The sequence below is a fragment of the Mus caroli genome, chromosome 18, assembly GCF_900094665.2.
Source record: "Mus caroli chromosome 18, CAROLI_EIJ_v1.1, whole genome shotgun sequence".
Taxonomy (NCBI): domain Eukaryota; kingdom Metazoa; phylum Chordata; class Mammalia; order Rodentia; family Muridae; genus Mus; species Mus caroli.
The window spans coordinates 23,073,930-23,101,851 of NC_034587.1; the positions used below are offsets into that span (position 1 = coordinate 23,073,930).

At 36.9% G+C, this 27,922-nt stretch overlaps 1 long non-coding RNA gene across 3 annotated transcripts in view; it reads left to right on the forward strand.

Annotated features, from left to right (window-relative positions):
- Positions 1–27,922, forward strand: part of LOC115029845 — a 112,462-nt gene that overhangs the window by 42,612 nt on the left and 41,928 nt on the right. The window contains exons 4-6 of one of the 3 annotated variants that reach the window (XR_003835403.1): positions 14,040–14,161; positions 14,671–14,737; positions 15,639–15,713. This is a non-coding gene — a long non-coding RNA (uncharacterized LOC115029845). Of the gene's footprint in view, positions 1–14,039; positions 14,162–14,670; positions 14,738–15,638; positions 15,714–24,198; positions 24,249–27,922 lie in introns of those variants that run through there. The other 2 variants (XR_003835402.1, XR_003835401.1) reach the window with 2 other exon arrangements.

Here is a 27,922-nt window from a genome sequence, read left to right on the forward strand (position 1 = left end):
GAAATTTTCCTTGAATTTTGACACAGTAAATATAAACAACAACTTTTTGATATGTAGAAATATTTAGATACAAACTGAGTAAAGTTTCCTTTTGCAACAAGAAACATCTATAAAGTGATATATATAGTATATATATAATATATATTATATATATATTAATATATATACATTAATATATATATTACATTTTTGAAGGAAGATTAGGAACCGAGAAGGAACCAATCCTTTCCTAGAGGCAATGCCAACACTTGTGACTTTCCGGCACACTTTAGGAGACCACACTTGCAGGGGCCAGTTTATGCTTGGATTCAAGAGCAAAAGGGACCCGGAGAAGCAACTGGCCTCAGCGTGTTTTTCTCCTTGGGTGAATTTTAGCATAATAAATGTGAGAATAACCAGAGAAATTCTCTGTTAATGCTTGGTGATTTCTAGTTGTACTTATTTTTGGTTAGTATCTCTTCATTTCTTTCATATTAAATGTGCTTTTGTTTTTTGTGCCTCAAATCTAAGAATATATACCTTTTCTTTCTCTTACAGTTTTTTTTTCTAAAGAGATTTTTTTCCCACCTTGTGGGATTAGGTAAACTCTTTGTCAAACATCTTCAAGTTTATCAAGGAAAGCTGTTGTGCAAAACACAACACAATTTTAAAACTTTTTGCAATGAAATTGCTGAAATTATCTCCCTCTTGTCTAAGTCCAAAGTGGGATGATTGGTGTTTCAAAAGCAAAGCATGCTCAGCTGTCAGCAAAATGTTGCAGTGTAATTGCCTCTTTCAGAGACATGTACAATATATGGTTCTTTGGGAACATACTTTGGCCATAATGAAAAACATTTCCTTACATCTCAATTTTCCAAGAAAAAAAAAAAACACTTCAAAGAAATTTGGAATAATCCACAGCTTTTTATAAAGCTAGCAGATTTAAGTAGCTGTATTCCAATACTGTGTGTGAATTTAAAATGACCATGTACAGTTATAGGAATCTACATAATTTGGCTTAAACACTTATCAACCCTCAGACAGCAAACCAAGGCCCACTAATTTTGGAAACAGAAATTGACTGTATTCCTTCCTTCCTTAAGTTTCTGATCTTCGTGCTCCAGTTAAATATTTGTGTAGGGTGAACCACACAGAGCAGAGGACCCTTGCCTCCTGCTGACAGTGAAGCAGTCAACCTGAGGAAGTCATTTACCAGATGGTCATGGTGGTTGGTATGAGCATCTGATTGTCTGGATTCATCATGGCCTGACCTAATTTAATCACTGTGGGCAAACTCTTAAACTTGACTTCTACTCTGTTTTTTCCAGCGAGTAGACACACAGCTGCAAATATACTTTTAGAAATGAAAGGTTAGTGTAACATTTTTGTTGTCCCAAACACTTTCTATTTCCCCATTTATATTAGTCATTTACCCCAATTCAGTGCAGGTAGTGGCCAAATTTTTTTTAATAGAAAAAATCACATGTTCTGAGAACCCCAACTGCTTTTTGACCCTAATGAACATAACTCACTTTCTCCAACAAAATAAAACATGGTTCTGTTTTCCATCAGAGAGCTTTCTGAAGTTTAATCAAGCCAATGATCTTAAAATAACCTCCAAGTGACCTGGACCTAAAACAGATAGAGGCAAACTGCTCAGTTAGCAACCCAAGGACCAGTAGCCCCCGCCCTAGATAGTGAACTGTCTGAAGAAAACTCTAGGCATACATCTGAGAGCTGCAGTTGGGATATCATTGTCTTGATTAAATGTCAAGAAACCCTCTGAAGGAAAATAGAATTATGTTTTATTTTGTTAGAGAAAGTGAATTTCATTCACTAGAAAATAGAAGACATCAAGTTTAGCGAGTTTTCTTTGCCTGGGAACTGGCTTTTTTCATAGAGGACGAACTCCCCACACTCTCCAGCTTTGGTGAACATTACAGTTTCAATGTGAAATGTGCCCCATAGGCTTGTATGATAGAACACACAGTCCTCAGCTGGTGATGCTGTTTTGAGATGCCAAGGAAGGACTGAAAAGATTGAACAGTGCTTAAGAGCACATACTGCTCTCTCTTGCAAAGGATCACAGTTCACTTTCCAGAACCAGTTCATAGTCATCCTAAGCTCCAATTCCAGGGAAGCCAAGGACCTCTTCTGACCTCTGTGCTCACTTGGTATACTTGCGATTCATGTACAGAAACATAGGTAAAACACTCACACACATAAAATAGAAATTAAACATTTTAAAAGAGGTTGTAGAACTTTGAGAAATGGTGCCCAGTTGGAATAAGTGTGTTTTTGAGAATGGAAGTCTTAGGCATTACAACCTAGGCCAGCTTACATCTCACAGTTTGCTCTCTTTGTTTACTGGTCCTCAGAGAGGTGAACCAGCTGTCATAGAACCACCTGCTGCCATGATTTCCATCTGCAATGACAGAATGTATACACTCAAAATTGACAAACCCATCTTCCATTAAATTCCTTCCTGTCTTTTTAATTTTTCTCATTATTTTTCTTTTTTCTTTGTGATTTACTTTTTACTCACATTACATCTAAAACACAGCCCCTTTCTTTCTCTCCTCCCAGTTCTGCCCTTACAAATCCCTTCCCCTTTATCCCCTCTCAGAGAAGGGTAAGTCCCCTTGGGTATCACCCCATCCTGTGACATCTGGTCCTGGCAGATCTAAGCACGACTTCTCCCACTGAGACCCAGCCAGGCAGTTCAGGTAGGGGAAGGTGATCCAATGGAAGGCAATAGACTCTGAAGGTCAGTTCTCACTCTAATTGTTAGAGGATCCCCCATGAAGACCAATCTGCATATCTGCTACAAATGTGAAGGCAGAGGGCTAGGTCTAGTTCCTTCTTATCAGGTATTAATTTTAGAGTGATAGAAAACATCTATAATCCAATGTGGGTAACCTGGGAATGAGTATTTTTAATTAATTCTTTTATTTTTTAATTATGTATTTTGCCAAAGATGAGTAGCTTGAGATTTATTGAAAGACAATTCACTCAATTATATAAGGTCTTACATTTGCCTATAAGGGCTTTCTCACCTCAGCCCCCAGAACTGCTATCATTATGGTCTAGCCAGTGGTCCACAGTATAATGCAAGGCTGTCTTTAGCATCGCAAGATGCTTCACAGCAGCCATGACATTTACTTAGTTGATGCTAGTGATGCTGCCTCACAGTATTGACAACAGGAAAACATCTCCACATCTCCAGACCTTACCAAATGTTTCTGGGATGTGGGGAGACAGAAAGAAGTGGCAAATTGATTGTTTTTGAGAATCACTGATGTGGATCTTTTGTTTGTCCAAACACTTCTTTGTCACACTGGATTCTTACAACAAAGCTATCAGGACATGTCTTGTTATCTCCTCTGGACAGAGAAAAGAATTATAGATGCAAAGAGTTTTAGGCCCTGGGCTCCATAAAACACTTTATTGCTGGTGCTTGGGGTGCAATGCCTTTCTGTCTATGTGTGCTGAGTGGAATGCAGACTCACCACACTTCATAACTTTGTCTGGAGGAAAGCCTAGAAAGATAAAAGACAGAGTGACTTCAATAAGAAGACACAGAAATAATTTTCTTTCTGTTTAAGACTAAGTCGGTATTCCTCTTGGTGTACCAGATGTTCTACATTAAAAACCTTATATACTACTTCTTGGTCTTGTCTAAGAGAAGGTGAATTATTTCTTTGTTGTGATTATTTCTGAGACAATTAAAAGCACAAGACACGGTAGCAATGTCTCGTTGCAGTATATAATTCCCTTTTATATGCTTTAAATACACAAATACAAAGAAATCTATGTGCAGTGTAGAAGTATCATTTGTTTCCATTCGACATCCTTGCCAGTGTCACTTTTTGTACAAAGAGTGTCCTACAAGCTGTGCGTCTGCTCACTGTGTACTTATGTGTCTTTCCTCTACAAATATCCATCTGTAAGGATAAATCCACAAACCATGCAATTTATAGCTCTGTGTTCATTTTGAAATTTACAGAAGGACAAGACATTTTGCTTTATGTTTATAAAATTTTAAAGGTAACATGATTGTGAGGTCTGTCATCTATGAATTATCTATGAATCATGTCTTTGTATGATCGTCTGTCTATCAACTGGTTCTTTTTGCTTTCATAATATTCAGTTGAAGAATCATGCCACATTTTGTGAATTTTTTCATTAATGATCACTTTGCATAACTTTAATGTTATGGTATTTCAGTCTATGTTCCACTGTATATTTCTGAACCCATGTTATGAGATAAACATTATAGGTTTTCAAAGGGACCAAACTAGGGTTATGTGACCTGGGAACCTAATGTTAGGAGTAACTAATAAAAAGTTTGAAGTGTTAGTGTGGAAGAAAAAAACACATACATTTTAGAAAGAATGTACATTAGTATGTACAGTAACATTTGGCAATATCACAGAGTGTCCAAGGAGAGAAGATCAATACTGTTCAATCTTTGAGAAACATGAGAATCACAATGCATAAGAACATATGACTTAATCCAGTTGGCAAAATATCTGCACAAATACATAAAAGAATCATGACTGTTGTGTTTTATGAAAAGGGAGCCAAGGATATCTTTGTAGAGGCAGGTATATTGAGGTTGGCAAGGTGCCTTGGCAGGCACATGCTGAGGTATCCCTTCCCCCTGAGGTACCAGCGATATGAAAGGTATAGTGTAGAGTAGTGTTTATTTGAGGCCTGGGAAAGGGGAGTTGAGAAAGGAGTAGAGGCAGAGAAGGACAGAAATAGAGAAAGAGAGGGGAGCAAGGGAGAAAGAGAGAAGAGATCAGGGAATGTAAAAGAGTACAAGAGTAAGAGAGTAAGAGAGAAAGAGAATGGGTCAAACAAGCCCCTTTTGTAGGAATCCAGGTTTATCTGGCTTGTTGCTAGGTAACTATTGGGTGGATCCTAGAAGGAATGTTAACAATGGCTAATGTTTTTATATCAAGAAAGCAAAAATGGTTTATTATTTCCAAACTAATCAGTGTAATATACTACACTAACATTCTAAGGAAGTAGCACATTGACATTGCAATTGCTGTAGAAAATAAGCTTGTATAACCATCTACCTGATTTAAAAAAAAAACCCCACATGCACAAGTGTAGAAGAAACCATCTTTAGTTGAATAAAGTGATGTTATAAGAATCCTACAGATTACTTTATCTCAATGATGAAAATTGAGTGATTTATCTTTAAGACTTGGAGCCAGAGGATATTTACCTTATCTGTCTTATACATTATCATATTTGGAATGTTTTCTATTGCAGGTACAAAGACACACAGGGACACAGACATACAGACACATAGGTACACAGGCACACAGACACACAGGTACACAGAAATGCAGACACACAGGCACAGAAGCTCACAGACACACATGCACAAAGGCACACTGGCACACAGACATGCAGCAACAAAAACACACAGGCACACAGTCACACCAGCACACAGACATAAAGGCATTCAGGCACACAAAGACTTAGGAACACAGACACACTGGTACAAAGACACACTGGCACATAGGCATATAGACACAGACAAAAAGGCACATAGGTGTGCATGTGCATGTGCACACACACACACACACACACACACACACACACACACACACAGTGGAGAGACACAGGATGGAGAAGAGAGATAAAGAGTAACCTACACAGGGCCAAAGAGTAACAACAAAGGGTACAGGAGGAAGAAATTGCTATGATTAGCAGATGATATAATTGTCAATCTAGAAAAGTCTCAAGAACAACCCCGAAAACATTGAAAAAATTTAAGATTAATAAAGGTATACAATACCTACCTATTGGTTCACATGCTAACAAATTAAATTTGCATGTATCAGCAACATGTGAATAGATCCTGACATTTAAAAAGTAAGTTTTATTTAGAGCCATCAACAAAAGAAATTATTTTGTTGTTTGTTTTGTTTAAGTTGAGGTCTTACACTGTAGCCCATGCTGTTGAAATCTCACAGTGGTCCTCCTGCTTCAGCCTCCTGAGTGCTATGAGAACAAGAATGAGTCACCATGCCTGGCAATAAAGGAAATCTTTATAAGTAAATGTAACAACAACTAGTACAGGCTCTGAAGGAAAAGTAATGAAATCCTAATGCAATATGCTAGTGTTGATAGACATAATTAAATAGAAAAATGATTTGAGCATAGGCCAGAGGTTTGAAATTATCAAGACATCAATTATACCAATATTTATCAAAATCTGCCTTGGTTATTTTGTAGAGGGAGGCGTTTTAATTGGTTATTGATTGTGTCAATAAAGGAGGTGGAAGCCAGTTGCTGGGCGGAGGGGAAAGGTGGGACTTCTGGGTCTCAGGAAAAAGAAAAGGGATGCAGAGAAAGAGGATTCAGACTAGGTGTTGTAGGTGGAAGTTGCAGTCTTGTGGGCACCTAGAGTTTGTAGCCTCCACCACCAGTAGGAGCCAAAGAGGATGGAGAGAGCTAGTTGTTAAGATTAGGGCAAAACATTTTTCACCTAGCCATTGAATTATCTGGTTCATTTTAAAGTAATAAAGCTGTCTAGTGTTTTCTACTTGTGGGGCTAAGGTGGGTGGGAGGAGAAAGAGGGCAAGCCGGGTGGTTGTTGGTGACTTGGCAAAGCTAGCCAGGAGGAACAGGCAAATTAGAAATGAGGCCAGTGGCATCCAATTTTGGAGCTAAATGGGGAGAGGTCAGAGCAAGGCTCAAGCTCCCAGGAAGGAGATAGCTTGGGCTGGCAGGAGCATAATCTCGGAGCTAAGCCAGGAGTGCAGGCCGAGCTCCTGGGAAGGTGGTAGAGTGCTTTTAAAATTACATGCAACATATTTTATAAAGATAATGACAGTATAATCATAAAATATATAAAATACAATGTTAAAATAGTTAAAACAATTAGAACAATAGCTAGATTAGTTACACTATCATATTTAAAGATTTAATATTAATTTCTGATAATTAAAATACTATGATACATTGGTAACACAGTCAAAATGTTGGTAAGCGGTAAAAATAAATTATACAAATAGCTGCATAAAATATGACCATTTAATATTTGACAAAGGTACAGAAGATTTTCAGTGGAGAAATATGTCTTTTCAATAAACAATTTAACAGAAGAAATTTATCATTTTCTATAGAAATGGTTGGTAACATAGTCACTTAAGGTCAATGCATTTATGTTAGCTTCACTGTACAAATTTTTGTTACATTTACTTGTAAAAATTTCCTTTATTAAGTTTTTTTTTTAAATTCATCATAAATATGCTTCAGGGATGAAGTTTAATCCAGATGTGGTACATTCATGTAATCCAGGCCCTGAGAGGTTTAAACAGGAAGATTGCCACAAATTCAAAGCCAGGCTGGCCTGTCATGTTATATTTTGAACAGGCAGAAAACAAACAAACAAACATGAAGCTTCGGGTCCTTGAGTGGGTGGTCCTGCTATCTTCCACCATCTGCATACTCTAATCAAAGTTTGCTGCTAAAATTTTAACATTCTCTTTTAGAGTGACTTTTCTCTCCAGTGGAAGTGAGATTTGTTTGTTTGTTTGTTTTACTCTTTCCTGAGACAGGTCTCAAAATGCTTTTCTTCATAATTTATTTCTTGTTAGTTACCAAAATTAAATATATAAATTGGGTGTATATTTGGGTCTTATAAAAAGTTTTTAGTCAAATCTTCTGTGAATGGAAAGGAGTGAAAAAAAAGAAGGAAGACCAACATGTGGATACTTGGATCCTTCTTAGAAGGGGAAACAAAATACCCATGGAAGGAGTTACAGAGACAAAGTTCAGAGCAGAGACTGGAAGGAACAACCATCCAGAGACTGCCCCAATTGAGAATTCATCCCATAAACAACCACCAAACCCAGACATTATTGCAGATGCCAACAAGTGCTTACTGACAGAAGCCTGTTATAGCTGTCTCCTGAGAGGCTCCACAAGTGCCTGACAAATACAGAGGTGGATCTTCACAGCCTACCATTGGACTGAACACAAGGTCCCCAATGAAAGAGCTAGAGAAAGAACCCAAGGAGCTGAGGTCTGCCTTTATATGTTACCTGAACTTTCTTCCTTACTGATTTTCTTTGTTTTGTGAGTTTGGTGTTTTGATTATTAAGTGACAGGAGGAATTTCTTTTCTTACTTGGTGTTCTGTAGGCTTCTTGTATGTTCATAGACATCTCTTTCTTTAGGTTAGGGAAGTTTTCTTTTAAAAATTTGTTGAAGTTATTTACTGACCCTTTAACTTGGGAATCTTCACTCTTTTCTATACCTATTATCCTTAGGTTTGGTCTTCTCATTGGGTCCTGGATGTTTTAAGTTAGGATCTTTCTGCATTTTGTATTTTCTTTGGCTGTTGTGTCAGTCTTTTCTATGGTATCTTCTGCACTTGAGATTCTCTCTTCTATCTCTTGTATTCTGTTGGTGATGCTTGCATCTAAGGTTCCTGATCTCTTTCGTAGGTTTTCTATCTCCAGAGTTGTCTCCCTTTGTGATTTCTTTATTGTTTCTACATCCATTTTTATATCCTGGATGGTTTTGTTCAATTTCTTCACCTGTTTGGATGTTATTTCCTGTAATACTTTAAGGGATTTTGTATTTCCTCCTTAAGGGCTTCTACCTGTTTAGCTGTGTTCTCCTGTATTTCTTTAAGGGAGTTATTTGTGTCCTTCTTACAATCCTTTATCAGCATCATGAGATATGATTTTACATCCACATCTTGCTTTTCCAGCATGTTGGGGGAATCTAGGACTTGCTGTGGTGGGAGAACTGGGTTCTGATGGTGCCAAATAAACTTGATTTCTGTTGGTAAGATTCATGTGTTTGCCTTTCCCCAACTGGTTATCTCTGGTGTTAGATGTTCTTGCTTTGTCTAACTGGAGATTGTTCCTCTTGTGGGTCTGTAAGCCAGTGTTAGTACTCCTGGGATACCAGATCTCCTCTGGCAGGACCATCTACAGTGGTCTGTGGAACTGCCTCAGCTCACGGGTGCATATGGCATACCAGAAAGATCCTGCCCTTAATGGGTATTTTGGCTTGAGTATAAAATATCCCCTAAACTCATGTATATGAACAGTTGACTGTCAGCGCTGGTGCTGTGGAGGGTAGGGGAAATTTGGGACATGGAGTGTAATTGGATGACAGTCTATTCTGAAGGCTACTTAAGGATTAGAGCCTGCTCTGCTTCTGGTTTTATTCGTCACTTCAAGATCTAATAGATGAGAAACAGTTGTGGTATAAGCTTCCACTGCCAGGGACAAAGCAGGTCCAACAAGTGTGTGTTCTTTGTTACAATGCACAAATATGGTTTCAAATCATCCTTCCCACTGTAGACAGTTTCTGTCAATTAATTTGTCATAGTAATTAACAGAGGAGAAAGTCTGAAATCTATAACATGGTATGCAGATATCAAAATGGGACATGATGTTAATGTTCTTGACACCCAAATTAGGGAATAAAAAGTAAAACAAATAGGAAGATTGGAGGTACAATCATAAACTGATTAACTGGAAGAACATAGATAAGAGAATTCACCAAACTTGATGTGTTTCACAGAAAGAAATGTTTCTGGTACTGAAAATACTGGAAAATACACAAATGAAGTTTAATCCACATAAGAGCATATATGCCATGTTTTATATATGTGTGATATGAGTTTCTTATTCTAATTAATCTGAAATCTGGCTTAAGAACTGAACAAAAATGAATACTTTTATATACATAAATTGTTGGCAAAAGTTTCGACAAGAAACAGTGTGTTATGTGTTAAATAACAAAATTTCATTTAACTATGAAACAAGCACATACACGGGAAATATATTGCCAAAATACTTCATACCTATTACATAAAAGTAACTTATATAGATAAAGAGTGGACAATGAAGAGAAACACTGCAACATAAGGTGCCAAGGTGGATTGATATCCACTGGAGGCCTCCCTTCTCTGAGGACAAAGGGAGGAGGCATATAAGGAGGGGAGGAGAGAGAGTGGGATTGGGAGGAGGGAAAAGAAGCTCTGATCAGGATTTAAAGTAAATAAGCAAACTAATTTTAAAAAGAGATACTAAACTCATTTTAGGTGGCTAATGTAAATTTAACACTGGATGAACACAGCATGAGACAGAAAATGTATGAGGCTAAAATATACATGTGCACCTCAAATATAATATTAGGAAATCAGACTGGCCAGTGTATAAAGCTAGCTCTTACTGTCACAACCCTTGAAAAAGCAACCACAAAATGTTGTCATAAGATGTGGAAATAGTTTAGTTATAAAATATCAAGGTAATTCTTCACATTAATAGTTAGAGTAAAATCTCTACAAGATCAACTCAATAAATTAAGGAAAGAACTGAATAAATTAGAAGCCTGTTTTCAATTTTAAGCATGAACAATGACAGTGGAATTAAACTTTTTACATCTATGGTGATATTATGTTGGGGACAAACTGTAAGTCACTGTCATTGAATTGAGAGAAAAAGGAGCTATCACCATCCAGTCCTATTTAAAAGAATAGCAAAAAGAAAAAGGAAAGGAAAGGAGACATAAGGATTTGAAAGATATTGCCTTTATTTTACATTTCATAATTATCTATGTAGAAAATTAAAGAAAGTTAAAAGGGAACTGGTGGTGAATGAAAATGACCTCTATAGAATAATATATTTGAATGCTTTATCACCAGTTAGTGAAACTGTTTGGAAAGGATTAGAAACTATGGCTTGTTAGAGGGGATGTATCAATGGGAGTGGGCTTTAAGATGTATAAACCCAGTCTCCCTCCCTACCCCATCTCTTTGTGCGCGTGTATGTGTGTGTGTGTATGTGTGATGAGAGATATTAATCTCATTTCATTCTGATAAGTGTGAATATTCAGTTTTACTAGAATTTTTTTTAAAGGCTATTTTCCAATGTCTGACATGGATACTCTTTTCCCCAAATTTTTTTCTGGGTTTTCAATTGAGTCCCCTTAGGGTACATATTTGTTTCTCTGCCAGCTTCCATGCTGGTTTTGTTACTTTGATCATCCTGTTGTAGAATTTAAAATCAGCTACTGTGATACCTCTAGTAAGCTCTTCCTACCTAGGTTGGTTTGACTATTTGGGGTGTTCGATGTTAAAATCCAAAATTTAGAGCTATTTTCTAGTTTGGTGAAGAAATTTTTCTCTGGCATTCCAGCTATCTCATTTTCATTATTCTCCAATACTGAGGAGCTATGAGCTTGTTGCAATCTCACAAGAACTCTCTCATCTCCCCACCCCCAAATACACACACTGTTTGAGTGGATGCAAAGCAAAGTCTATCTTAAAAGCCTATTCCAGGGAGAAACAATTTGAAGCAACAACAACAAAAAATAAAATAAAAAAAAAATAAAAAACCTCGGGTAAAGCACAAAATTCTAAGTAAAATAAAAACATTGATTCTATAATCATAGTCAATATTTCTTATTGGTATAAGTACATTTTTTTGCCTCCTTACTCAGTGTCTTACAGGGAAGAAGTGGGATTCTAGTACAATTCAAACAACCTAATGATGTTTTGTTTTGAGGCTTTGAGGTAAAGATGGAAGCCTTCTTTTATTCTGCTTAACAATCTCTTGATCTCTTCCTGGCTGTTGAATTCATTCTGACCCCGGGGAAGACTGTTTAACACATATGTCATGGCCCAGGGTATGTGTGATTTCTTTTCAAGATATTCCCTTCATATGCTGCCTAGCCTTGGGTTCCCACGTTATGATTCTGCTAATGTCTGCACAGCCTGGGCACTCCTGCTGCATCTCCAGCCACAGCTTATCTACCCCACAGATCCAGATCTTAGCCCAGGCAGTATCTCTCTGCTAGTCTTACTATGCTAGTACATGGAGGGTAGTACCTCCTTGGCTGCTGCTGTGACCCTAGGCCAGTGACAACAGTGAGGGACTGTTGTTCCAGGCTGCTTTCTCACTGTGGCTTAATTCTGTCCTTAAAGTTTCCAACTATAACAATAGAGTTTAATATTGATATCATCAATTTTTTTAAAAGATAGGGTCTCATGTAACTCAGGTTGACTTATATCCTAGTGTGTAGCTAAAGATGATCTTAAACTTGCTAATCTCCATATACCTCCCAAATGCTGGGATTGCAGGTAAAACTACCAGAGCAGCTCAGTCTATAGTCTTTTTGTGCTCATTCATCCAGTGTGTAAGAGGCAGCTTTTTGTTTGCCATCAGACTTAGGAGTCCTGTCATTTGTTCTTACTGTAATGAGTTGGCCTGGTCTACAATGTTGAATAGAAACACAAAAACATGTTTCACTAATTTTCTCTAGCATTAATGAAATTGATTCTAAACCTTTATAACTAAGTTATTTGCAAGTGGTCTGCCTTTGATAAACAATATTTGTCAAGTTAAGGACAGCTCTCATTAACCCAGTTAGCCATAAGTGTTTTCCAAGATGAATAAACTCATGGATTTTCTATGGGGACTTGGTTAGACTTTTTCTTTTTCATTAAACTATGAATATATTAATACTTTCACATTTAAGATTTGAAGATAATTTTGAACCTTTTACATGTTACTGGCTAATGATATAACATTTTAAAATTCACGTCAAATTCAAAGTTTTAAAAATTTGTGTTGTTGATGCTTTATATCTATTCTAATAAAGAAGTTAATCTGCAGCTTAACTTTTCAAATGTCCCTGGTCTGTTCTCCGGCAAAATTTACATTAGGACAATATTTTTAAAAAATAGCCCCTTCACTCTTTTTGGCTTCTTCAAAGCAATTTATGCACAATTTATTTTCCTTGGTTGCTGTGTACTTTCTGTCTTTTATACTTTGTGTTCATTGTTATAACATTTTTAACTATTATTTTATTATTATTATTCTTTTGTGAATAAATAATGCTTGGATTTTAGTGTATGTGCCTGTTATTCTTCAAAATATTTTTAAACTAACCTATTATTGTTTTAATTTCATATATCTGTTGATTAACTCTCTTATTAATTAGCAATGTTGTCTTTTAATTATTTTTGTCTATTTAAATATTTATTTCTTATTTGTTCAAGTTATTTCACTTTTTAATTTTCTTCTAAAGAAACACTTTCTTAAAAAAAGTTGTTGATTCTCTCTATTGCTTCTTTGGTTTTTCTGCTTAATTATAAACATTATGAAACAGCAGCCAATTGTTTCATTAATTTCTGATCTGATCAATGTTATTTCTTTCGACTTTCAGTTTCTTCCTTTGGTTAACAAGGATTTGAATGGAAACTTAATTCATTCAATTTCAATCATTATTTTTAATTAATACCTTCATAGTTAAATGTTAGTTTTTAAACATGTTATAATTTCTATTGTGTTTTCCTTCTTCTTAATTGACAAGTAATTTGGCACTCTTTAAAGGAACTTTTGAACTCTTTTTTTTTTTTTTTTAAACGTTTTGTTCCTGTGTGGCAACATGTCCTGCCATCATCATCAATCAATATGGAATTAATGGTGTTGAGTATTTGAGGCTTTATAATAGTTATTTTCATTTGTATATCATAAAGTTAAACATGTTTGGAATGCCATTGAAAATGTATTGTATTTTTACTTATTTTACAAGGCAGAATTATACCAATGCTGATCAAATAAATATTTTTACTTCATTGTTCAAAACTTCCATGTTGTAAAGATTTACTGTCATTTGAATATGTCAATCCATGGCAGATCCACCTTAAAATTTCCTTTCTAATTATATATTAGTCATTTGTTCTGAAAATCCTGTCAGTTTTAGCATGGCATATTTCTTCCTGAACAACCCTCCATTCTAATTATTAATTTAAATGATACTTTTAGTTTCTAAACTAAAGGTTAACTTTGTTTATTATGCATAGCTAATTAAATCTACCCATTAAAAAAAAATCTACTTCTATGCCCATCCTAGTAAGTTTTCTGTCTAAGCCAACGGTGTTGCTGATAGGGAAAACTTTATGAGGTTGTGGGGTAGTAGACTCACTCCATGTTTCTGTAACTGAAACTGCCTTACAGAAATAATGAAGACTTATCTACATATTCTTCCTTTTCTCTTCCCCAGACTTATTGACTTCTCTCCAGCCAGACTTTGTTTACATCACTATTGAGTCTGCTTTTAATCAAGTCAGCAATATGTCAATGCCCAATCCAATGGAAATTGGTGGTTTTCATCTTGACCCATAGGTAACATTTGACACAATGCCCATGGATGTGTCTCATGACTCATCTTCAAGTTACAGTTCTCCACAGTGTTGTTTGCACACTCCCATCTTTCTATTTTCTTGGCTTGTTAAAGCAACCTGCATTGATGACTAGGAGACACATAGTTCCAGATAGTTTTCTGTAATGTAGAGTATCCTTTAGCCAACCACCACGGGGCAGGCCTAGAATCTTAATCTTATAACTGTAAGAAAATGAATTTGGACATGGAAGGATGTCTCAGTGACAAAGTACTTGCTTACCATGTTTCAACTCCAAGTACCACTAGGGGGTTGATGGGGGGAATGGGTTGGGTAGGGACACATCAACAGCTTGAATAAAAGTAGAAGTGGATTCTGTGTCTATTGAGTCTTTATGTAGACACCTATCTCCTATTAGCACCTTGTCTATAACTTTGCAGATGACGAACCTAAACTACAATGAGTCTGACATTCTTCTATGAATTAGTCACATATTTTTGTATTATGTCATAGGATTGGGAAAGTTGTTTAAACAAAGGAGATGAATAAAATGACAGAGCAGTGGTGGCCTCTTCTCAGGGTAACACACTTTGTATTGCTTGACTTCTTTTGATCCATCTAATGCTCATACATCTCAACTGTACTGTTGTATGGGTAATTCACTTATTTTTACTCATAGGTATGTAGCAATTTATGCTGCAAGTATATCACACTTTTAAAGATTTATTTTTAATTTTCAATTATGTGCATATCTGTATGTGGGTATATGCACAGAAATAAAGTATGCCTTCTTTTTCCAGAAGAGGTTTTTTTTGGTGCACTAGAGCTGTGTGATTATAGGAACTGAACTCAGGTCTTTTGCAAGAGTCATACCGTGCTTTAACCTCTGAGTTATCTCTCTATCCCTGACATTAAAAACAAAACAGAAAAAACAAAGCATTTTACTTAGAGTTCATCCATATGTTCATTGTTTTCAGCTTGGCTACCCTGAATAAATCTGTGATGAATAGTCTTCTATATATCTTAGGTAGACATCACTATTCATTTTTATTGAGTAGGTATTTATAAATGGGATTCTTGATTAATAAGTTACAGCTTTAAAAGAGATCACTAAAGTGATTTTTGATGTGATTACAAGGGTTTGCAATCCTGTCTATTAAAATAGCATCTTATTTCCTTCAAATCCTTGTCCAACTTTGAAACTGACAAGAGCTGAAATTTTACTTTCCATGTGAGTAGTCTTATCCATCCAGAAGTTTCAATCAGTATTTCCGTGTTAACTCTTGTTATCATGTTACTGAAATACTTGCAACAAAATAGCATTTTGATGTCCATTTTGGTGATGCACTTGTTCATATCTTTTGCATACTAGTTCATTGGTCTGTTCCCTTGATTACTTTGAGAAACTTAAAAATTATTTTGAGAAATACTTTATGACCATTCATACTTCAAATATTGATTTTATGCTGTTTTTTCACTAGGGTGAAAACCAAAACTGCTGATTAGAAGAAAAGTATGTTCATGACCTTGAACTGGGCATATAGTTGTTAAACACGGTAAGTCAGCAGCACTAAGAAAATTATTGATAAACTGATTTATATAGCTATTTTAATAACTCCTTGCAAGTCTCAAATAATCCCCTTTGCTTTTTCTGTTCTTGCATGTACTCGTTCTTTCTAATGAAGATTCAAGTGGATTTTAGTTTATAATTATTATCTATAGTTTTAGAATTTGTTTCCTGCTGAGACCCAGTCTTTTTTGTATTCTGGAAATATCCTTTAATAACAGAGTCATATTTTGTAACTTTGAGTCTTCACTTACTATGGGTCAATTTTCTACTTAGTCATAGTTTTGGGTCGTTATCCCACACAAATAAATGTGAAACCTATTTATGCCTAATGCAGAATTGAGTATCTAATATAATTTGAATGATGATAGCTTAAAGAAAAATAGCACTTGATTATTTATTTTCTACCCCTTGGGCTAAGTAATTCTTTAAATCTCCATCTAATGCATAAAACAGTGTTCATCCAGTGCAGAGTGGATGGCAAGCTCACAATTCTGATCAGTTCAGTCTATGCTACAAGGTTAACAACACTGTACAAAATAAACACTGTTTATGCCTGCATGTGATAACATTTCTTGAAAATATAATTCTGGGCCTTGGTCCTTTCTGTATCCATGTTCCAGCATATTGCCCCACCCATAGTTCATTAATTGTGTAAAGAAATGAAGTTTATGTCTAATCCAGACTGAAGTGTGAGGAAGGTGTGGTTGGAATCTAATGGTTCTGAAGACTGCTTTAAACTGATGTCATTCTCGTCTATGTAAGTTATGAGTATTTGGCAAGAGTCTATGAGAAAAAGACTATGATAACCCTTTTGTCAATACCAAGGAGGTGTCAATAATGCAAAAAAAAAAAAAAAACTCTGCTCTGCACCCTGTCCTGGGAATGACAAATCAGACAATACCTATTATCCACGTGTCATTTCCTGGTTGAGGACATAAAAACAGATCAAGGCAAAACCCAGTGCGTGTTTAAATTAGCGGTGCAGATCGATGCCCATATTTCTTAGTGTCATGTTTCATTATGTTGAACTCTTTATGTCATCGTAACCCAAGGCATCTTAATGTAACCTGACATCCAGGCTATGTTGCATTAGACAGATAAGAAGCTCTGCATTTGGTTAATGGTTGGAAGTCTGCTAGTGCTCTTTATTTACCAAGCAAAAGGTTATCACCTGCTGTATGTTGGTGGGGTCATTGCTGTCTCTCATTTAAGACACCACAGATTTAAATTTCTCAGTAAGATTCCCTTAGGTAGACTTCTCATCTTTTTATTTTCCCCTGATCTTCAATTTTGGTTTTAGGTAGTATAATTGTGCTTTATGAAAGCATCCTGGTGTGATTTATTGAATTGAGGCTATTACTTCCAATTTTTAAAATAGAATCATCAATTATCTTTTAAGATTTTGTTTAAATGCCATGACTTCCAATGTAGTTTTGCTTTTCACCATTTACTTTTATACTTCCATGATTTTTCATAGCAAATTATATGTGCTTCTATGTAATAGTCTGCATTCTGATAACAAATTTTGATGACATGAGGCTTAAGTTTGTTTAAAAAAATCTATAATCTGTTTTAAGATCAGAGATTATTGTGACAGATTCTGTTTAGCAATTCTGTAATCTGAGGCATCTATAAAACTCATTTGAGAAGCGCTCATGTTTATTACCTTGTTGTTCTGCCAGTCTACAAAAGGTCTGGGGTAATAATCAGTAGTATGCAATTATAAGAAAAGTCTGTGGGAAAGTAAACGGCAATGTATTACACTACCCCACTCTCTACTGAACTACACTACACTCTACCAGTGGACAGTCTAGTCAAAGTGGCTTATTCAATGTTGGCAAAAATAGCACCTTAAATACAATGGGTCAGTAGGAAAGGTGGGTGAATTTTCATCAGAAGCAATGATGAATATAAGACAATATAATGCCCAAGTTTTTATAACAGAAAGAAAAATGACAGAGAATCTGCTAACTAAGAATTTGTACACAATGTTAAGATCCTTAAAAGCATCAGAATCAGAATCTAGAGAAATGGCTCAGTAAATAAATGCACTTGCTGCTCTTCCAGAGGATCTGGCTTCAGTTTCCAGTACCTACATGGTAGCTCACGGTTGTCTGTACTCCAGCTGCAGGGTATCCAACACCCTCTTCTTGCCTCTGTGGATACCAGATATTCACATGTCCATCTCCACACCTAAGAAAAACACACATGTGTAAAATGAAAATAATTTTTAAAATGTCAGAAGCTACATTCATAAGCCAGTGTGACTATCTAAATGTGAGCTAAACAAACACAAAGCAACAAAACACATGCCACAATGGATGGAAGGAAATCAAGAAGCCTTAACCCTACACAAAGAGCCATGGGGAACTAAGGAATTATAAGAGCAGAATGATAATAGCCTTCCACAAGGAAGTGCACACAAGCACACCATCAAATGATCATCCCTGAATATATAGAAACAAGTAACAGCACACAGACTGAGAATGATGTAGCCATGTAAGAATTATCTGTGGCTATGAAAGATGTTAAGGAGGAATATATGGGAGGAATTTCAGGGAGGAAAGGGAAAAGAAAAATATATAATTGTATTATAATCTCAAAATCTCATTATGAGTTTATATTATATTATGAAAATTTATATATGATACTATAACCTCATAATCTCAAAAATAAAAATAAAGACAAATAAAGATGCTGCATATGAAGTAAGTTTGAGAAAATGAATTGCCTAATTTGTTAGTATAAAGATGAATTTTGTCACATTGAATGAAAGTAGTTCTAATGGAAGTCTGGGTCCACAAAAAGAAATGAAAGATGGTAATGTGATTAATGCAAGCATTCATGTACATAATTTTACAACTTTTCTTGTTTTTTTTTTTTAAGAAGGATGAATGAAAGCACGGATGATATTGCAATGTAGAGTATAAACTGGTAGCTATAAAAGATAGAAATAGACAGTACTAAGCTTGCAAAGTTCATAGTGGTTATATATTATGAGACCTGCTAATATGAAAATACTAAGGAAAAGCTGATAAGTCAAGGGTACAGATTTTAATTTTAAAGCAACAGTAAAAATAAGAATGACAAATAACATACTTTGAAATCATATAGAACAGAATATTAAAAGTAGTGAATTAACAAAATAAAAGACCACCAAATCAGAGAGAAAAAAAGAAAAAAGAAAAGAAGACACCAAAATGAATAGTAATACTTAAAGTGGAAAATTAAGCCACTAGGTTGAATGTAGATATAAAGTACATATTGTCTATAAAAGAAAATTTAAAAATAAATAAATAGAATGAATTTTAAAAGATTGTAAATACTTAGAAATGTAATCGCAGGTGAGTGTTAACATATCCTTTCAGTAGTTAGCATTATATACGTATAGATTATCTAAGCAACAGCATTTTATTCAAATTAATAAATTATCTTATTCCACTTGATAGCTCCAGAATACACATTATTTTCTACTGAGCATAGATTTTCAGGTAAAGAGTAGTCATTTATTTTCTAGCAAAGTGCATTACTGTCAAGAAACTGAAATCTTTTAAAGTATGTTTTCTGGAAAATAGCACTAAATTTAAAAGTTAATGAAAGCAGTTGTAAAGAAAATATACAAATATTTTGAAATTAAGGAATATGTTTCTAAAACAACCCATAATTGAAATATGAGATAAGAGAAATTAAAAGACATTTTGAGTGAATCATAATAACAATACTAAAACTTGTACTTATGGACAAAATAAGGCTTAACCATCGAAACTGTTGGCCTTAAGAAATGAAATTCAAAAGTTTGGTAATTTAAACAAGGATATTGAGATGCTGACACTTCCAGGTATCATTGGTAGAGCTATAATTAATATAACATCTTAAAAGCATGTCCCTTGTTTTAAAGATAAACATAGAATTATGCATGGCCAGCAGCCTCCATCCTACTTATTCAAGAGGAACAAAAGCATTATTTATTCTATACATGAATTACATAATGAAGTTCATAATGGTTTTAGTCACATTAGTTTTAAATTGCCAATCACTCAAGAATGTATACAAATGAATAATGGTGTGTAATATAGTGATAGAGAACATGAAACCAAAAGAAGTGGAAAACCCAGGATAATGGAAACACATTCTCAAAAATAAGAGAACTTCTGCTCTTTTCCAGTGTGTGTGTGTGTGTGGGGGGGGGGGCGCTGAAGACAGCATGTTCAACAAATGGTGTAGAAGAATGCAAATTGATCCATTGCTATCTCTGTGTACAAAGTTCAAGTCCAAGTGGATAAAGGCCTACCACGGACCAGGCCTAATCGCCACCCACCCTCAACCCGTGGGAATCAGGGGTTCACACAACTGGGCATAGAGTCAGCAGGAATTGACAGACAGACATAGACAAGAGAGAGTGCTGGATCTGAATGTAATTTGTCAACTCGAGCATCAAACCTTTTATACAGAAGAAAATAGGGAAGTTATGTAACACACCTGCAAGGTACAGAGAGGTTAATGGATTCTTACACAAAACAGAGGAATGCAAACACAGAAGGACTGGCAGGAACCAACTGGGATAAAATTCAATATTTAACAACTGGGATCAAAAACAGCTCCACCTAAGGTCCACTTAATCTTAGAAGCCAGGGTCAAGGGCTTCGTGCCCTTGCCATAGTTCCTATAATAGTCTATTGTATAGTCCACCTTTCCCCTAGGCCATTGTAAATACTTGTGTATGGGTGTAACTCAGCTATCTATAGTTCTAAGGATCTACTCTGGTTCCTTCTTAGATCACAAACTTCCTTCTTCCTAGATAATGGTAAATCCCTGTATAGGGCAGTGACTTAGCTATCCATACCCAAGGTCAGATCAAGGACTGCCTAGGATCTAACTTAGCTATATGTCAAAAAATGAATCCTTTAGGAGCACTTGTAATAAAGCAATATTAAGGGAGAGCACACAGATCTGTTTACCAACTAAAGCAAGGACATTGGAGCATTCTTTATACAGGTTGCCACGATTCCAGGAGACTAAGTTTCCATGAACTTTTTGCCTCAGGATAGCGCCCAGGTTTTCAGGGCCTGTCGCGCTTGTCATTACTGGAGTGAATGTAGTAAAGGACCTCCACATACAACCAGTGACACTCAAACTAATAGAGGAGAAAGTGGGGAAGAGACTTGAACACATCGACACAGGGGAAATTTTCCTGAACAGAACACCAATGGCTCAAACTCTAATCCAAGATCAACTATAGACAAATAGGATCTCAGAAAATTGAAAAGCTTCTGTAAGGCAAAGGACATTGTCTCTTACCAACCTACAGACTGGTAAGAGATCTTTACCAATCCTACATCTAATAGAGGAGATAAAAATTTCGGGTGACAGTAGATGCTGGTGAAGATGTGGAGAAAGAGGAACACTCCTCCATTGCTGGTGGGATTGCAAGCTGGTACAAATACTCTGGAAATCAGTTTGGCTGTTCCTCAGAAAATTGGACATAGTACTACCTGAGGGCTAAGCTATACCATTCCTGGGCACATGCCCAAAAGATGCTCCAACATATAACAAGGACACACATACTCCACTATGTTCATAACAGCCTTATTTATAATATCCAGAAGCTGGAAAGAACCCAGATGTCCCTCAACAGAGGAATGGATACAGAAAATGGGGTACATTTACACAATGGAGTACTACTCAGCTATTAAAAACAATGACTTCATGAAATTCCTAGGCAAATGTATGAAACTAGAAAATATCATCCTGAGGGAAGTAACCCAATCACAAAAGAACACACATGGTATTTACTTACTGATAAGTGGATATTAGGCAAAAAGCTCAGAATACCCACAATAAAACTCACAGACCATATGAAGCTCTAGAAGAAGGAAGATGAGTGTGGATGTTTAAGTCCTTCTTAGAAGGAGGAATAAAATAATCATGGGGGGTTTAGGGAGGGAAGGACCTGGGAGGATGAGAGGAGAGGAAGAGAAAAAGGAGGGCAAGATTAGGTATGGAAGGAGAGTGAGGAAAAGTATAGGTATGGAAACTTAATGGAGGTGTGTAGCAGTCAGGGGTGGAAACAAGGGTTATCCACTAGAAAGTCCCAGATGCCAGGAAAGCAAAAGGCTCCCAGCACCCAATGGGGATGTCATTAGCTGAAATACCCAACAAAGGGGAGAAAGAATCTGTAGAGACCATATCTAGAGGTTAGGTATGGCCCTAGTATTGAGAGATGGGGCCACCCACCCATCTCAAAAATATTAAATCAGAATTGCTTCTGTTTAAAGGAAATGCAGGAACAAAGAGTAGAGCAGAGACTAAAGGAAAAGTCCATCCAAGAGACTGTCCCATCTTGGAATCCATCCCATCCCCAGATACCAAACCCAGACACTATTGCTGATGCTAAGAAGTGCTTGCTGACAGGAGCCTGGTATGTCTGTACCCTGAGAGGCTATGCCAGAGTCTGACCAATACAGAGGCAGATGCTCACATCCAACCATTGGACTGAGAACAAGGACCCCATTAGAGGAGTTAGGGGAAGGAATGAAGGAACTGACGGGGTTTGCAACCCCATAGAAAAAAACAATAATATCAACAAACCAGAACCCTCCAGAGCTCCCAGAGCCTAAACCACCAACCAAAGAGTACACATGGAAGAACCCATGACTCCAGTTGCATATGTAGCAGAGAACTGCCTTATCTGACACCAGTGAGATGGGAGCCCATGGTCCTGTGGAAGCTTGATGCACCAGAGTAGGGGAATACTAGGGTTGTGAGGTGGAAGTGGGTGGGTGAGGGTGGGGGTGGGGGGAGTACCTTCATAGAAGCAGGGGGAGGGATGATAAGTCTTGTGGAGAGGAAACTGGGGAGAGAGATGACATTTGAAATGTAAATAAGTAAAATAACCAATAAAAAACTTCCCCCAACCTTTTTTCTGCCTCATTTCTTTTGAAATCCAGTTTAACACAAAACCCTATTCCACTAAGCTTGATGGTTAGCATTTACCTAGTAATGTTTTCCCCTTCTTGAAATCTTGCTGTGTGCTGTATTCTGCCTGGCTCTTACACACACACACACACACACACACACACACACACACCACTGTATGGTTATTTCTTTCCCATTTGTTCCCTTCTTTCCTGTAATATTGCAAACACTTACTGAAAACATTCCTTCTCTTGTAGCTAGCTTTTCTTTTCCATCATCCTAGTTAAAAGTACAACACTCTGTAATACATTTTTATATTAAGAGCACAGGCTTTGCAGTTAGATAGGAATTTGAATTTTAGTACTGCAATGCACACACTATATAATATTGGCAAAGTAATTTTCATTTATGAAAGAGATTAGTAATTCTTCTTCCATTAAGTTATTTGTGGATTAAAAATCTCTTAGCAGAGTACCTCTTAAGCATCAGTCATGGTTGTTGACAATGCTGTTGGTGATGATTTTGTTATTGGGCAGCTACAACTTTGTAAGTTATGTTTATAGCCTTGTTATTTGAGACTAAATGTGAATTTATAAGTTATATAATCTAATCAACTTTTTAAGTGCAACTAAAATTCTCATGTCAGAAAGAAATTAGCCTATCATTATTTACTTTGTCTTAAAAACATCAGGGCTGGCGATGTGGCTCCATGGTTAAGAGGACTTGATGGTCATACAGAGGATTAGAGTCCATTGCCAGCAGCCATGCTTGATGGCTTACAGCCACCTGTAATTTCAGGTTAGCAGTTTCCCACAACCTTTTTTGGCCTTTTCAGGCACCCATACGTAAATGGGTTTATGGACTCACAGCTAAGGCATATACATACATACATACATACAAATAAAATCAAAACAAAACTAAATCTTTCAAAAAGGACAATTTTCAAGCTTCAAAGTTTATGATTTGAATTATGTATCCTCAGCCTCTAATGGGCCTCACTGAATAGACATTTACCATCAGGCTTGCAAACCCGAGTCTGATTGCTGTGATGGGCATGTTGTGTGAAGAGACTCCACTCTTTAAAGCTATCTTCTGTCTTTCATGCATACACGTGGCCTTGTTGTACAAATTAATAATTTAATGTAATTTAAATGATAACTAACATATACTACATTACAATTTAACAACACATTGCCTCTGTATATAAAGTATTTCACTATGTATGGAAGTATAGTGTATAAGGTGAAACTCAGAGTTTCCCAATTAGTTTTTTTCTATTTGCATGTGCAGTACAGAGCACATCTGTTCTTGTATACCCTCACATGTTCATTCCATTACAGTTTAAAGCAAAAACACCTGACTTAACTGTTGTCAGTCCACTGGGTACTATGACCTCAGCACTCAAAGTAAAGGGCCCTTGTCACACATTGATTGTGTAATTTCTGTGTCCCTTAGTTCTTGTCTAGTAAGCAAAAAAATCTCAACTAGAAAATGCCAGTCTTGACCTAGAAGCTACCCCAAGACCTCACTGAGTCCCTTTCTTCTTTGCTCTCAAGGATGAAATGCAATGCCATGCTGAGAAGTGTGTGTGGGCTTCTGCAGATGGTAAGAGAAAAACATCTGAGACTTGGAGTTTGGAAAATTAGCTCCAAAATGCGTTTGCATTACAGGATAATGGGGTCTGTGAGGGTGGTGTTTTCTGTGGCAGCTGTATTGTCTTTGCTAAAATCCTGTCCTGTTCTGAGGCACACTGGGTGGTGCTGGAGTCTCTCCTAGCTTGTCTTCTTTCTCCTGCCTTAGGATCCCAGGGCATCCGTGGTTAAGTGCACTAAGAGCTGCTGTTCATTGGGATTTCCTTTAACCAGTTTGAGACACATTCTTTGCCTTTCAATTTTTGATGTCAGCTCCTAATGTGTTGGGCCAAACACGTTGGAACTTGTTAAGATTCTCCAAATAGCTTCTTTGTGCTGGTGAAATCACACCAGTGACAGGCCCTCACTCCATCTCCCTGGAGCTTTTATGCATGTGTTATGCCCCCTACTGTCTTCATCACTCTGTCTCACAGAGGACCTGACATTTCCGTGCCAGAACTCAGACACCAGTAACACTTATTATTTTTTAAAACTTCACTTCTCATGTATTTCCCCCTTATTCCAACTCAAATGCCCAACACAATAAAGTTGCCAAACTCTGCCTTCATTGGAGTGAAAACCATTCATTTGTTGTCTCAATTTAAGATTCCTGAATCCAAAATAAAAGGGCATTCTCTATGGACTCAATGGAACATTTAGCAATTCATTCACTTTCTTCACATGCTACTTATTTAGGCACTCAGCAGTTGGTGGCTTTGATGTGGAGTGGTGAAATTATAAAGACATTATGTATCATAAAAATATAAATGAAAGAAAACACAGACCCTATTTTATATCAGGCTAAATTGATTGCTGTCATATTAAGGGTATTTTGGTTTATAAATTATTCCTGTTTCAACATATATTCTTGTGTAAATCACTACTTTGTCTTTTATTCCTGTTGCCTGCCTGCCTTCCTACCTTCCTTTCTTCCTTTCTTCCTTTCTTCCTTTCTTCCTTTCTTCCTGTCTGTCTGTCTTTCCTTTTAAAAAAATAAAAATGAAACAAATTTCACATTTCAGCACACTGAAGGCAAGAAATCTTAGGGTTTTAATATTTAAATCAGTACCACACTTTTTCCAGAATTTGGAAAAGGGGGCTTGTAAAAGATTAACAGCATGCATGATTAGGAAGATTTTATGCTGGGTGTATCTAAACGTTCTTGGAATACAATTAGATTTATAAACTATATTATTCAACATTTATTTTTTGGAAAGGGTCTACAAGTGTAGCTATGTCTTTGATATTTTCTGTAAAGCCAATAATGTTTTTTAACAATGTTACAGATTTTGTCTACCTCATTCTGTGTTTGTCCACTATCTGTTTTTTTTTTTTTTAATTGAGTCTCAAGGTTTGCTCCCTGATGAGTTTCTGACCTGTATGTGGGGAGAAAAGGCAGCTTCAAGATGAAAAGTAGAACCTTTCAGCACCAGGTTGTGTTAGGAACCAAGGGTAATCCTGGTGGGACAGTTAAGAGACCTGGTTTAGTTATTAAACTTAAATTGAGACAACAAATGAATGGTTTTCACTCCAATGAAGGCAGAGGAAGTGCATTCCCTAGTAATCCCATGAAAGTAAAGCTGTTGGAGGAGCCCGAAAGATGGAAAATTATTGACATCTAAGTAAAAATTTTCCAAGGAAAAGAATTCATTGCGAATAAGGGTGCCTTCTCCAACAGTGGGAATGAGAATAATATCAAAGTTGGGAGAAAGTGAGAACAGAGGCAGTGAGAAATTTGGGGATCACTCAGACTATCTATCTATCTATCTATCTATCTATCTATCTATCTATCTATCTATCTATCTATTAACTATTATTACCTAGATTTAGCCTTGTTTGTTTAGACAAAAAGAGATACCTAGAATGAGCTGGGATCAGGTGATTTGAGCTAATACCACAATACAACTACCAAGAAAAGCTTCTTTTGTTGCTACATTAAGTAAAGACCTACTGTCTTCTCAGTCTTCTATTGTCCTTTTTGTAATGGACCACTGCACTTGCTAGACATGTCCGCATAACCCTTGCCACAACATTTAATTTCTTGGTAACTTATGACTTCTTTGGCATTCTTTAACACACACTGAGCAACTTTCTACTAATTAACAACAGATTGTCAGCTAGCATCATGGCTCTTAACTCATGGCTTGAGCTATATTCCTCTCTCATACAACCTTCGGCTCAGACTAGTATACCTCAGTCATCCTTGCCCCCTCTGAAGTTGCTCCCTCCTGCCTAGTTAGAGCTTATCCAGGAACCGTGGCAATGATTTGCAAATTATAGTGTAATAAATTCTTAATCCAGTTTTATTTTAATATCTTCATTAATTATGTGGAAGACTGAGACAACCGCTTGCTAATTAAATTTTCAGATGTTGCTAAATTGGGAGGAGTTGGAAACCCAGCCAAGAGCCAAAATGCAATCTTGGGAAAGCTCTGAGGATACAAGTAGGAGTAGAAAGATAGCAAGGCCATTTATGAAAAAGAGTTCCATTATCCTGGGGAGAGAAGAAGCCTGGAGGATCCAAGCAGTCATGAACTGTGCTAAAATGGTGACAGGGGACTCAAGATGGGCAATGACATATTTTCCTTCTTTGAGTAAAAAAGTTGTTGCCTTCACTCTGGTTTAGTTCCCATGACTACCAAAACCAATAAAGAGCCCCAGGAAGTCAGTGGGTATACAAACCTTACTTTTGGCAACCCCTAGCTCTTAGCAACTGCTGGGGCTCACAGAGATCACTCTTGTGTGACAATGATTTAGATGGAACAGAAAGCACTATGGGAATAGAGAAACTTGTTGCCTTTCACAGGGTGACGATAATTATTACCAATCTCTGTTAAGTTAAATTTAATTGCAGTTGATTGGGGGTGGGGGTGGCCATGGCATGTGTGAGAAAAGAGTAGAAGAGAAATGGCAGCCAAAGTAGTCGACACGGGCTTCTCCCCCTACATGGACTTAGCCCAAATCATGGAAGTGGACCTAGTTTGGGGGGGATTTTGAAGACCCTTAGAGTCCAAGTCTTGTGCCAGAGGGAAGAAACACCTCCCTGGCTTCATTAACTCCTTCAGGCCAGGTTACAGGGAAATTTTAGTTAGAGGGAATGGAGTCTGGGTGCATGGCTGTGCCTTGAGTTCAAGCAGTGCTACCATCAAGGGAAGAATGCATTTTTCTGGAGCTTTCTTTGAATCCCTCTTCAGTAACCTCGTTGTTCTCAGTCTTAGCCACTAATTTGTAATCCCAAATTCCTTGCATATTTTTCTGCCAACTGGATGTTATCTGTAATGGATGCAGTTGATGTGGAGGAGGAGGGGGCTGAGAGATCAACATTCAGGGCTCACCATCCCCAAAGCCAAATAAAACCCCAATAGTAATAATGTCTGTCTTGCTAAAAGAGAGGAGGAAATTGCATCACAATAGTAAAAACTAACCAACTAACCAAAACAAGCAACAGCACCCGCCCACACAGTCACACTAAACACAGTAAACAAACAAGCAGGAGGAGCAGCAGCAGCAGGAGCAGGAGCAGGAGCAGGAGCAGGAGCAGGAGCAGGAGCAGGAGCAGGAGCAGGAGCAGCAGCAGGAGCAGGAGCAGCAGCAGGAGCAGGAGCAGGAGCAGGAGCAGCAGCAGGAGCAGCAGCAGGAGCAGGAGCAG